Source organism: Ictidomys tridecemlineatus, chromosome 14 (genome assembly GCF_052094955.1).
Source record: "Ictidomys tridecemlineatus isolate mIctTri1 chromosome 14, mIctTri1.hap1, whole genome shotgun sequence".
Lineage (NCBI taxonomy): Eukaryota > Metazoa > Chordata > Mammalia > Rodentia > Sciuridae > Ictidomys > Ictidomys tridecemlineatus.
The window spans coordinates 45,227,409-45,238,861 of NC_135490.1; the positions used below are offsets into that span (position 1 = coordinate 45,227,409).

The following is an 11,453-nucleotide window of genomic DNA, read 5'->3' on the forward strand; positions in this document are numbered from 1 at the left end:
TGTGCTCTGTCTATCCCTCCAGTTGCCAGCATAGCACCAGCCCGTGGAGGAGAACCAGTTGCTACCCAGAAGCCCTGCCTTTCACCTTGAACCCTCCCATCAAGTGCCCCAGGACAGTGTTCAGACAAGCCATTGACCTTCCCTCTCCACAGCCTTTGTAGCACTACTCAGTGGTGAAAATCACCCACTACAGCACTGGTCAATCTCTTTCCTCCTCTGTGGCTCCAGAACTCCAGGTTCACAGGCAGGTTTCTATCCAAATGTGACAGATGAATCCCTTCCCTTCAAGGCAATGGAATGTGTGAGAGGAAGGTGATTCTGGTACCAGGGGGTCAGCCCATATGAGAAGACAGAGAGCCTGATAATGACTTGTCTTCAGACACAAGGAAATGGTAACTGAAACAGTGGGAGAGGTCCTGGGTGTGTGGGAGAAAGAATGCTATGAAATCTTGGCTGCCTCTCCCTGAAATCTGAAAAGTTAGAACAGCAGAGCATCTCCATGCCCAGATAAATAAAGGTTGACCCCAGGTACTTCCCCTATTTAGGGGATACTGGGCTCCTTGGGTGACCCAAAGCCTGAAACTAAGGGACATACAATCCAATTCATGAACCATCACACATGGAACTCCCTGACAGTGCCAAAAAATGACTAGCATAGGAGGGTAGAGGTGCTTTGATCCTCAGACAAGGGCCAGTGGCCCCCCAAACAGGGCACTATCCCCCAACCCAGCAGGACTGACAACGTATCAGCTAGATTCGAGGAGCCCACTGCCCCTTCCAGCCACACCAGCCCATGATTTCCCAAACACATTCGTACCATCCCCACTACAGCAATCCTATGTACCAAGTTCCCACTGGGATCCTGCCAGCTAAGTGGACCCACCCTTCCTTTCACTGTGACAGGAGCCTGCATCCTTGGAGATACACAGCTTAAAGACGTAATTGCCATAATTGAATCTCTTGGACAGATGAAGATAGTGGGGTTGGAGGTTTGGTAGGAAACAACCTGCAGCCCTCCAAGTCCAGACAAGACCAGCAAAGAGATGGACTGCAGCTCACAATACAATCCCTTGTAGATCTTTCAGGCTTTCAGGGTAGCCTGCCCTCCACCACTTCAGCCTCTTATGGTAGGGCATGGGGGTGCAGGTCTGGGAGATGTCTTTGGAGGGACTAGCCTCCTCCATGTGCAGGTTCTCACTAGGCCACCCCTCTCTGCCCTGCCACCAATAGCCAGGCAGTTCATGACAGGGGAGTTGCAATTCTTCCCCTGTCTGGCCCCACTGGTTCTCTTCCTTGTCCCTCCATATCTGATCAGGCTTTGGGCACTAGATGGGGTCACCAGCCTCTTGACCCTGAGACATCTACCTCCTAGTCCAGGTGAGTTCAGTTTGCACCCCCCTGGAGGGAAGATTACTTGGCCAGTGAGGACAGTGTTTGGGTAAGAGGGTGTCACCTGGTCATGCAGGTGACTAGCATACATGGGATGGGGCTCTCCAACAGGGTCATGTTCCATCTTCTACATCCGGCTTGTGGCTTTTGCCAAAGTTGCCATGAATTTAGGCACTGGAGTTGGGTTTTCAAAATAAAAGGAGCTTTCTGTCTGCTCAGGACCCCAGAATGAAGAAGGGGAAATGTAGAAATAGCTCACCATGCCCTTGAAAGCCCTGCATTTTGTCCAGGAGATGTACTCAAAGCTGCTTGCTGTGGCCATTATGCCAGGTGCATGGGGCATGGAGAGGTATGTGGTTGGGGACAGGAACAGAATTCAGGTGCTACCCAGTGGGTGTCCCTTCCCCACCAAGCACCAGTTTCCAATCCTGATGCCTCTTCCTTCCATGCACAGGCTCATCTCCAGTGCTGGTTAGATCCTTTCCTACCTGCAGTTCTCAGCAGCAAGTGCTCATCTGTGCCTGTGGAGGTGAGAGGGCCCCTAGGCTTTGGGAGCCACAAAGGCCACTGCCTGGCTGAGTGGTAGTGTTCAGGCCTGTAGACCTGGAGGGGTCCACAGCTTCCTCGGGAGGCAAGTTCTGGCTTCTGCCCTCCAGGATCCTTGGGCACTAAAGCCATGAGAGTGACTCTAAAGTCTGCAGAGGAGGAGTCCAGCTCCTTACCTGGGTGACCAGGTCCACCACTGGGCAGAAAAGATCACTGTGGCCAGGCTCTTGTACTCTGACTTTTCACACTAAGAGATGCCACCGCAGCTGTCCAACCCTCCAGAAGATTGCAAAGTCTGCACACTTCCTTGGCAAGAGGGTATGTCCCTGCCCTGCTGCAAGGGTCATCAGGGACATTATTGGAGAGCTGGATCCTAACTACTAGAGGGCCATGGGACTGAGTGGGGAAATTTTCCCAAACCAGGAAGCTACCCAGAGCATGGGTACCCAGCCCACAGATGAATTCAGAGTTTAAGCACAGCCAACCCTGGTCAGCAATCCCTGAAACTCTAGTTGTATGTTTTAATGATGAAAATAGAATATAAACATTAATAACACCCTCATCCTTAAGATGAATAAGCTCTTACTTGATATTCAAAGGAAAAAATAACTTTAGAGAAGTTCAATTCCATAGAATTTGTCTGAGCAAGCAGAAATACAAAAATCAACAACTGGAATGACTGGATTCTCTGAAAGCCCTCACAATCACAAAATGTCCATGGAACTAATGTGTGCAGTGCCATGTGGCAGTATTTACGAACTGAAGTGAGGCACAAAATCCTTTCCTTGCTTACAACAATATTACGACTCTGCATTGGCCAAGTTCAGCTGCTGTACTTGCCTGAGCCAAGGCTATTCAAGAAACGAGGCTGTCAGTCAGTCAAACTACTAAATTGTATTGCAGTTTTCAAAAGGACTCAGTTTGAGTCCCTACATAGGTTTGCCACTGATGTCTGCCTGGACAGCTGGACCCTTGGAGACTCTACTGCTGCGCAGTCTGAACAGCCAAGCCTGAGGTTTGCTTGCAGTGCCTCTGGGCCCCACTGCAAACCTACTTGAGGACCTGCCAGAGAGCGCACCAAATGCATAAACTGTGGCTCCATCTAGACACTACTTGGTGGTAGGAGGGAACTGGCCCCTACCTGTGCAAAGCCTGCAGCCTCTACACTAAGATGAATGACCTCAGTCTGCCCCTCATCAAGCAGCAGAAGCACGTTCCTTCATCTTGGTGGCTAGGACTATCCCATGACAACTGGCACACCACCATCATGACCTTCTGGTGCAGAAACGCTGAAGGCAAACCTGCGTGCAATGCCTGTGGACTCTATCAGAAACTCCATGCAGTGCCTCAACCTCTTCCTACGAAAAAACAGGGAATTCAAACCGGAAAACCAAAACCTAAAAACAATGAATTCAAAGACTTGTTCTCCTAACAGCAATAATTTGGTTCTTGTGACTCCAACTTCTCTATCTTCTAACTCAGAGGATTACAGCAGAACTACTTCCCCTCCAACAGTTCCAATAGCCTCAGGGACAGGAGCCCCTGTGAGGTCTGCTGCAGGAGAGGGCACCAACCCTGAATATAGCAAGCTCCATTATTCAGGTCAAATGGGCTCCACATAGGCTTCAGTCTGGCCTTGCCAGCTGAAGTCATGTCCTCAGTGGGACAGGATTCCTATTGTGCTCTGGCCCTGGCCTCAGCCCTTGTGACAACGAGGTGGGGAGGGATCCACCCAAGAAGGCCTTGCACCTCTTGTGTCTGAATTTGTCCAGCAGCCCAGACTGTGGGGACCGTGTAGACAGTGCATCCCACCCATGTGTGATTTCCCCAGGAGGCTTGCTAAAGAGAAAAAGAAGATGAAGCTCCTCTAGGAAAGGGCCAGTGTGTGAAAACATGGCCTGCTCCATTGGGCCAGGGACACTTCCAGCCAGTCTGCCACAGGTTGGCTCCTAAACTGCTTGCAGAAACTAGGACTAGGAACAGGGCCAATTGCCTGCTAAGGAAAATGCAGAGATTCTTTCCAACAAAGTTCTATGTGAATTGCCCCAAATCATGTGTTTCTTCTGATCAATTATTTTGATCAATCAATATTGGTTATTCCAGAATTTCTGCACACCTCTTCCACATGCATATTTCACAAGCATTCATGGAGAAGATCATTGGAGGCTGTTTGGCACAGTCTTGAAGACTCAGTGAGTTCCTGGCTCTCTTGTCAAAATATTGTTCAGTTTGCAAGACTTGAGTAGTGACTCCAACAGACTCTGGGACTGATGTTTCTCAAAGGTCATCTTGCCTGACTAGTCTGAGGTCAGCTGGAATTTCTGCATAGGTAGCAAGCAAGATATCATTCTTCCATGTATATATTTTTTTAAATAAGTGAAATTTCCATTGCAGCAATCAGAGTTAAATCATTTGCAGAAGGTGGGACAACATTTTTATAATGAATGTAAAAATTTACCTTAATGTTACTTTAAATAATTTAAAAGAATAATATGAACTTAAACCTTCTTATTCTTCTTTACATTCATTTTGCATTTCCATATTCCTGATTGTTTAAGAGAACTATTTCAAGAAAAATCTTTTTTCAGAAAATTTTGCTTTTTTCCATTTGTTAAGAATTTTTAAACAAGAATTCCAATATATGCCCTTTCTTTTACTGTGGAATATGTACTGGAAAAATAGCAACAGAACTTTACCACCTAGTGAACAACACTTGTAAATATTCTAAGCATTTATGAATGCTCTGATGAAGTCTGTAGAGTCTGCTAACTCACAGGCTGGTTAACATTAATTTTTTTAAAAATGCAGTGTCATATGGAAACCTATTTTGATAGAATTTTTAAAATAAAAGGATATTGTTTTTTTCTGTAAAAAATGATATAAATTTTTTTATTGTGGTCCCATTTTTTTTTGTTTGTTTGTTACTGTGACCAAAATACCTAACAAGAACATCGTAGAAGGAGAAAAGATATTTTCACAATATCAGAGGTTTCAGTCCATGATCAGTTGGCACCATTGCTTTGGGCCAGAGCAGAGGCAGAATATCATGGTGAAAGCCCATGACAGAGGAAAACTACCCTGTCCCATAGCAGCAGGAATGCAGAGAGACAGAGCAAGCTCCCAGGGAGAAAATGTAACCCACAAGGGCGTGCGCCCACGACCTCCTTCCTGCTGACTCACATCACCTGCTGGCAGTTACCACCAAACACCTAGTCCTCTCAAATCATCCACTCAAAATCATCAAGATTTGGAGGTCTAGGGTTATGGCTCAGTGGTAGTGCACTTGCCTGGCATGTGTGAGGCACTGGGTTCGAATCACAACACCACATATAATAAAAATAAATATCTATCAACAATTTAAAAAATTAATAAATAAAAATAAAAGTATTTTAAAAACTCAGTATTTGTTAGGTCAACTGTTAGGCCACAGCACTCACAATCTAATCACTTCACTGTGAGCATTTCTGCACTGTCACCCGTGAGCTTTGGGGGACAACTCACACCCAAAGCATAACGCATTTTAATTACCAAACAGAAAGTAGTTTTTGCTCAGGGTCTACGTAGGTTGATCATCACCAGATCATTGATGATGTAATTCTGTCTACCTTGTGGCCTGGTGAAACTCCTTTCCAGTATTCCCATGGAAGTTCCATCACACCCATCCAGCACACCAACACACTAGCTAATATCTACACCCAATTAGGTCCCATCACACGTCCCATTTCCAAGGCAGTAGCATCAGGCACCACGACTTACTGAACGCAGGAGTTGTTCCTGTGCCCCCTGGAACCCTTGAAGCACAGCTGCATTTTTGGATGATGCTTCTCTAAATACAAGAGTTGTTTGCTGTTCAAAGCCCCACACTGTTTTTGTCTTAGAGACTGTGGTGCATCTTCATGACGCAGCGCCCCTTCAACTAATGCTAGAGCAACCCACACTGGAGCCTCCCAAGGCCTTCAGGGCCACAGACAGCAATGAAATAGCCAGGTGCTGCATGAAAGGTAATTTTCCAAAGACTTAAGAGCCAAAAAAATCTGTTGGAGGGTGGTGCAACATCAGTAAAAGGCCAATCGAGCACATGGTTGCCTTCTTTCTCCACAAGAGGAGTGTCTAGAGTGGCTTCACATAATCTTACCCTTGATGTAACTCCAAACCTCTTAAATTCTTCTGCCAATTTGTCTGCATTTGCGTTGGCTAGATCCTGTGTAGGAAGGAATCTTCTTTCATACAGGTGACATTCATTGGAGAAAAGATAGTTTCTTCAACGAATGATGCTGAGAAAACTGGAAATCCATATGTAGAAAAATAAAATGAAACCCCTATCTCTCACCCTGGTTGAAATTCAACTCAAAGTACATCAAAGACTTAGGCACTAGAACAGAGACCCTGGGTCCAGTAGAAGAAAAAGTAGTCCCATGTTGGCCGAGGAACTGACTTCCTTAACAAGACTCCTAATGCACAAGAAGTAAAATCCAGAATAAATAAATGGGATATATTCAAACTAAACTGTCTCCTCAGTAAAGAAAACAATCAATAATGTGAAGATGGAGCCTACAGAATGGGATAAAATCTTTACCACATGCACCTCAGATAGAGAATTTCCAGAATATATAAAGAACTCAAAAAACTCAACACCAAAAAAACAAATAACTCAATTAATAAATGGGCTAAGGAACAGAACAGACACTTAAGTAAGAAGATATACAATCAACCAACAAATATATGAAAAAATGTTTAACACCTCTAGTGGTTATAAAAATGCAAGTCAAAACTACTCTAATATTTTATCTCACTCCATTCAGAATGACAATTATCAAGAATACAAGCAATATTAAATGTTGATGAGGCTGTGGGAGAAAAGGTACAGTCATACATTGCCCGTGGCCTTGCAGATTGGTGCAAACATTACAGAAAGTGGTATTGAGATTCCTCAGAAAACTGGGAATGAAACCACCATTTGACCCAGCTATCCCACTCTTAGGTTTATACTCAAAGCACTTAATATCAGCAGACTACAGTAATGTAATCACATCAAAGTTTATCAATATTTATCAACTCACAATAGATAAACTATTTAACAAACCTAGGTTCCCTTCAACAGATGAATGGATAAGAACATGAGGCATATGCACACAATGAAATATTACTCAGCTTTAAAGAAGAATGAAATTATGGCTTATGATTTCATGACCAGTATGATTCTACATCACATACAAACCAAAGAATGAGAGGCTATACTCCATTTATGAGTCATGTGTCAAAATGCGTTCTATTCTCATGCGTAACTAATTAGAAAAAAAATTAGAAAAAGTAAAACAAAGAAAAAAACTGACTATGTTTATATTATTTGATTCTCAGTCACAAAAGGGGAAAAAAGGAAGATAAGTAACCACAATCCTGATCTTCCACATGAGTACTGCATTGAAATGAATAGGTATTGGGCTTGGTTGAATGTGGCATATGTGCAAAAAGTGATATATATCTTGACACACCACGTCCTTCAATCCTCAGATTGAGAAATGTGTCCCAAGTCCTAGGAGGCTTCACAGCAGCTGAGGGATTCCAGGACTGGGATGTGTCCCACTCGTCCTTGAAGCCATACTGTCCCTGCTTGAGGCCAGGACTGCTTGCCCACAGGGCTGCAAATCTGGGTGCAGTGGGTGGTCCTGCCTGCTGCATGAGGAGCCTGGGAGACTCTGAAGGCCAGGTTTTCCCAGTCCTTCCACACCTAGTGATTCACTGACCATGGCCCTGATGAGTTGGGGTTGGACAGGCAGAGTGGTTGTCAGTCCCTGCAGAGTAAGAGATTGAACCTCTCTAGTGGCATCTCCATCAGGGACATAGTGGGCAGCCCCCCACCCCAGTCACACACCCTGGTGCCAGCAGCACCTGCAGCCTCTGCGTCTGGATAAAGGAGACACGGAGCCTCATCCTGGCAGCAGGAGGAGCAGCTATGGAGTGGTGATGGATTCCCTGGGAGAGTGTTCTGGGGCTGCTTCAATGAAATACGTGGATTGTCCCATCCTCTTGTCTCCACTTGTGAGCTCACACAGGAGCAGCCTCTGCGGAGCTCCCCTCAGTGTGTCTGGTTTCTTCCTACATCATCTGCCAAAATAGTGAGCCGGGCACTTTAGAACATGGGCACCCATTTGTCTTACTCTGTATCCAGCCCCCGAATCTCACACTTCCCCTCTTCCTCTTAGTATCCTCTCATCTCCTTCTTCCAGGAAACTGGATTCTGGTGCAGGAGGTTCTCCTTCTCCCCTCATCTCCCCACAATGGTGGCGTACACACACTCATCCCACACAAAACACTCCTGAACTATCCAGTCCTCGCTGTGCCCTGTTATCCAGATGTTGAGGGTGAGGAAGAGAAGGTGATGATGCTGCTGCACATCCTGATCCTGCAGAGAGTGGGTGCACTGCCCTCCCTCCACCTGACAGATGACAGAACTTTGTCTCCTGGCTCCAGGTTGTGCCTGTGAGAGTTCCACCCACCACCCCATGCTCTGTCCTCCTGCCTTCTGCCATGCACAGACACAGCAAGAATGCCCTCAGCAGTCCAATGCTCAGCACCTGGATCTGGGACTCCATGGTCTCCAGAGCTGTGAGAAAGGAATTTCTCTTTCTCTTAGATGACCATCCCCAGGTAATTTGTTGCAGAGCAGAAAGAGTCTAGGCAGAAATAAACACTAATCCCAAATAAGACCTCCTGGGCTTGTTGCCTGAGAGGTCATCACCAATCAGAGCCCAAGGCTAGATGTTTGGGTGACAAGGAGAGAATGAGCTCATCTCCTGACAAAGGGCAACTTTCCATATAGAGCTAGAAAAGGTGGTAACACAGCACACTCAAAGGTCATGGAATCAGATCTCTTGACACAAGGTCATTAAGATATGAAAACTATAAAGAGACCTGCATTCAGACATATATTTTTGGATTCAAAACTCCCTCCCCAGGTTCAAAAGCAGCAGTGTCCTCCAGCTCTTACAGAGACCTGCTCCCTTGGTGTCCTACCTTCAGTGTGTGACTGTCTAGTGGGTCATCCCATTCACTGCTGAAGACAAAGATACTCTCCAGGATCCAATCCTACAAAACAGAAACAAACACCAGGTGGCTACAGAGTGGCTCTGCCATTGCTCCTACTGCTGAGTCAATGCTGGGCCACACAGCATCTTCTTGCTCTGACTTCTGTGTTGTCAGGCCCTCTGTTGGGCACAGAGTCAGGACAGGGATGGGCCACCGCCCAACAATGGCAGCCACCTCTAGGACTCTAGGCTTCCAGATCCTTCTTGCTGATTAGGAGGAAAAGCCAGCCAAAAGAACCCGCCAAAGATCCATCAGCAGCCCAGGAGCCCAATATGGAACTGACAACAGGCACTGACAATCACCTGACCAATTGTAATCTGGCACATTTCCCTTAGGGGCTATATAGGTCCCTAGAACCACACCACTCCTGCTGCAGATGCTTCTACCTATGCTAAATAAACTGATCTCTGGACAACTTGGTGTATATGACAGCAGAATGCATTGTGATTTATCGTACACAATTGCAGCACAACTTTTCATTTTTCTGGTTGTACACGATGCACCATTTGTGCATTCATACGTGGACCTAGGGTAATGATGTCCATCTCATCCCACCATCTTTCCAGCCTCCATTTCCCCCTTCCCACCCCTCCCTCCCTTTGCCCCATCAAAGTTCCTCCATCCCCCCTTCTCCAATTATGGATCAGCATCCACTTATCAGAGAGAACATTCAGCCTTTGATTTGAAATAGCTGCAGAGTCCTGCGCTTTCCTTGGCGGCTTGGCAGCCGAGTGGCCGACCAGCCAGCAGGGGGCGCACTGTCCGCCGCGCTCCCTCCCAGCGCCCGCTTCCGCTAACGGAAGCGTGGACGGCTGGAGGCTGCGGGATGGCGGTGCCGCTCAGGTCCCGCTCTGGTCGCTACCTGCGCTGCCCGGGCGCGGCATCCACTGGCCCGGCCTCACGCTCCGCCCGTCGCCGGCAGGTGTGCAGAGCCGGACCGGCCGAGGCGGCCATTTCCGCGGCCTGAGACCCGCGGCCCGCGGCAGCTCAACCAGAACTTCGGGCGCCTCTTTCCCGCTAGAACGCTGCCTGCCCCGCGCGCCAGGGCGGCCGGCGGGCAGGTGTCCTCCAGGAGGAGCCTCTGGGACCCGCGGCGGGCGGGGATGGCGCGCAGCAACCCGTGTCTCTCTTACCTCTGTCCCTGTGGTGCCCGCTGATGGGGACTGGGTGCCGCCTGGGGCGCCCTGGAGCTGGGGAGGGGCGGCGGATGAGCGCCTGAGGGAACCCGCACCCACCTGTCCGCCGGCGCGGGGTGGGGGCCAGGTGAGTGGTCAGCGAGCATGCGTGGGCTTCAGGTGGTGCAGAGGGAACACCGCGGGCTGTGCCAGTTGTGCCTCCAGGCAGGAGCACCAGAGGATGAACCACAGGCCTTGCTTGGCTGCCTCCTAGCTTTCCCTGAGGATGACCACTCACTCTGAAAGCTCCTTTTTCCACTGCTTCCTTTTGTACCTGGGCAAACACTTTGTCATGAGCCATGCTCTGTGATTTGTGTTTCTAAGTTTGATTATTCACTTTCTATAGATCAATTATGAATCTCTCCAATTAGGACTTTAATGTTTTTCTCAAAACTCGGTTTTTGTTTTTGACCTACAAGCAACCAAAAACTTAGCCTTTAATGCATGCCTTTTTCTTCATTAATTCAGCTAAGAAATATGTATGGATCACCCACTGTGTGCATTGTGCTGGGCACTGTACTGGACACCCTCCATGCATATTTGATTAAGGCCTAGGCTTTTGCTTCACATGTCCTTTCAGTTTGGTGGGAAAAAAGAAGAGAATCAATGGCTCATTATCTTTCTTGCTTGGAATAATCTCAGCCAATACTCTCAAATTTCACTTTTGTTCAAGGATTCTGATTCTTGCAAGAACATTTTAATTTCTTTGGGGAGTTCATTTAGTATCTGAAATTTTGTGTGTATTTTATGCTGCCTTTCTATAATATGCCTTTACTGGCTTTTTAAAGTGCACATATGTAACTTTTCTGGAGACAAAAATGAGGCCTTTACCTATAATGGGGTCCTGTTTGGTTTTTAACACAGTATGCAGTGTGGTTACTGCTGAAGCTGAAAACCTGGTATTCTTTCTCAGTAGTGGTAATGTTTTTCTGGCAATTGCCATACTAGGCCTTTCACATTCTTGGAGTATATTGGAACTTTATGAATATAGAAATGTTTAACAGGCTTCTGACTTTATCCCATGTAACACTTGAATTGAGAGTCTCTTGTTTTCTTTGTATATACTCATACCCCAAGTTCACAACTTAATTTTGAAGTTTATCTTTCATTTGATGAACTTTTCCCCCTCACAAAGATTCCAAGTTTTTCTCAACTCATGAAGCCGATGATACATAAACAACTGTAAAGAGAACCACAAACTGAGATGTGTTTCTCTGCTATCTTCATCTAGACACAGTTATGTCTGTCTCCTATCCT

At 46.7% G+C, this 11,453-nt stretch overlaps 1 long non-coding RNA gene across 1 annotated transcript; it reads right to left on the minus strand.

The window, feature by feature from the left end:
* Window positions 1-7,261: 7,261 nt before the first annotated feature.
* On the minus strand, window positions 7,262-10,246 carry LOC144370352 (uncharacterized). Its single transcript, XR_013430342.1, has 3 exons — window positions 10,155-10,246; window positions 8,950-9,021; window positions 7,262-8,040 (listed from the first exon to the last, which is right to left on the minus strand). It is a non-coding gene; the product is annotated as an uncharacterized LOC144370352 (long non-coding RNA).
* Window positions 10,247-11,453: the final 1,207 nt, after the last annotated feature.